The sequence below is a fragment of the Aplysia californica genome, unplaced genomic scaffold (assembly GCF_000002075.1).
Source record: "Aplysia californica isolate F4 #8 unplaced genomic scaffold, AplCal3.0 scaffold00537, whole genome shotgun sequence".
Taxonomy (NCBI): Eukaryota; Metazoa; Mollusca; class Gastropoda; order Aplysiida; family Aplysiidae; genus Aplysia; species Aplysia californica.
In genome coordinates, this window is record NW_004797807.1 from 363,443 (window position 1) to 365,813 (window position 2,371).

Here is a 2,371-nt window from a genome sequence, read left to right on the forward strand (position 1 = left end):
CTTCTCGCCTCTCATCTCCTCCTCCCCTTACTGCAGCTTGTTTTCCTGTCTGCTTGTCTTCTCTTTCCTACACAGTCTCTTACCTTATTATTTTCATTCATACACACTCTTTTTTCATCCCCTATTTCCTTGCCCCTCTCTTCCACCCGAATAATACACCAAACAAAACGATGATACATAGAGTTATTTCATATATATTTAACTTGATCCTTTAAGTGCTTTTTCACTCGTTAAACGAGTGTTTTCCCCTCACTCTCTTCCCCATCCCCCCCGCACTCACAAACACACACACATACACCCCTCCCCACCCCCCAACTCTCACTCTACTTGTATTTTTCCCGTGTGCTCACTTCTCTAGGAGAGAGAAAGAAAGAGAGAGAGAGAGAGAGAGAGAGAGAGAGAGAGAGAGAGAGAGAGAGAGAGAGAGAGAGAGAGAGAGATTATGGAGGTCAAGGAACCCCGCCAGTTTGTCGCAGACACCAGACAGCTGGATTAGCCGGTCCGGGAATTCCCAACATTACGACAGAATCGGGAAAACAAAATATTAACGCCCATCGAATAATAAGTGCATGCGCACACTGCGTGGGGGACATTGTGCTAAGGACTTTGTTACTATAACCAGAGAGTATTTGCTATAACCTAGGCCTAGCTGATCCGAAGAAAATCCACCAACCCTTTCTTATTTCCGCCAACGTATCCTGTATTCTAATTGTAAATAAAATTAACTAATTAATGAGACAGCTGTTTACATGACTGTTTTGAATGACTTGTCAACTGACCTCTGCCTGTTTTTTTTTTCTTCCATAAAGCCATTGTGATGAAAAGTGCGCACTTGAACAACCTCTGTCGCCCGCGCAAACTGATATTGCTATGACTAATACATCACAGGCATTCATAAAGGCTGGAGCGCTGTTGTTTTTAAAAAAATTTAAATTTAAATAACAAATCAGTTTCAGTACAAAGCCTTTACTACACAAAAAGAAGCCTTCTATGTTATTGTTCCTGGTAGATTTCCCGGTTGTTGTTTTTTTGTCTTAACAAAAAAAAAAAATAGAACAGCACTTGACTTGTCTTGTCAAAACAAAATCTTTTTTCGCGGGTTTAGAAGAATCCGGCGACTGTTTTTCAAAGTCGACGTTCTCAAGGACTCTTTGTCACAAAATATTCCCCAAGCCAGTTGCGGTATTCACTCATCATATCACTGTTCACAGAAATGTTCACGATATCCGTAAATAGTGTATTTTTCTGGCCGAATATACGAAAACAACGAAAGCTCTGTTGACGCAGGAAATCAATTATAATATTAACATATTATTATCTGTAGAATTGTTGTTATGTTTTAGCACCGTTGGGTTCTTCTCTCTCTCTCCCTGTCTGTCTGTCTGTCTGTCTGTCTGTCTGTCTGTCTGTCTGTCTGTCTGTCTGTCTCTCTCTTTCTCTCTCTCCCTTTTTCTCTCTCTCTCTCCCTCTCTCTTTTTCTCTCTCTCTCTCTCTCTCTTTCTCTCTGTGCCTCTCTTTCTTACTCCAAGTGTATAACATGTCTACATATTAGAGCGTGGGAGCTTTTTATACGAAGAGGGGTAGGGCTTATAAAGGCATGCAATACGGAGCAAATAAATCGTTTCTTCTTCAACTCCGGGGATTTTCCGAACAAGTGCGCATGTGTGTGTGTGTGTGTGTGTGTGTGTGTGTGTGTGTGTGTGTGTGTGTGTGTGTGTGTGTGTATGTGCTTATGTGTGTATGTGTGTGTGGGGGGGTGCGGTTTGTGGAATGTAATCCCCCCGATATCTATGAGGGTGTTTATTAGAGATAGCGAGTCGTATTAGATAGAGTGTGCGAAAACCATTAGAGAGAGAGAGAGAGAGAGAGAGAGAGAGAGAGAGAGAGAGAGAGAGTGAGGGAGAGAGAGAGAGAGAGAGAGAGAGAGAGAGAGAGACAGACAGACAGACAGAGACAGAGACACAAAGAGAGAGAGAGAGAGAGAGAGAGAGAGAAAGAGAGAGAGAGAGACAGACAGAGACAGAGACACAAAGAGAGAGAGAGAGAGAGAGAGAGAGAGACAGAGAGAGAGAGAGAGAGAGAGAGAGAGAGAGAGAGAGACAAAGAGAGAGAGAGAGAGAGAGAGAGAGAGACAGACAGACAGAGACAGAGACACAAAGAGAGAGAGAGAGAGAGAGAGAGAGAGAGAGAGAGAGAGAGAGAGAGAGAGAGAGAGAGGCGGGGGATAGAGTACACTATCGTCAAAATATAATATTATTTGTTGAACTATTTACCAAGCTTCAGTGAATTTCTCTTTGTGTAGATCAATAAAAAGGTTATCTTATAAATACACGTACATCGATCATCAAAGCCAGCTGTCTCGTACCCCCTC

At 42.5% G+C, this 2,371-nt stretch overlaps 1 protein-coding gene across 1 annotated transcript in view; it reads right to left on the bottom strand.

The window, feature by feature from the left end:
• LOC101861310 (transcription cofactor vestigial-like protein 2) overlaps window positions 1–2,371 on the bottom strand; it is a gene marked incomplete in the record, with an annotated part of 59,219 nt that overhangs the window by 7,537 nt on the left and 49,311 nt on the right.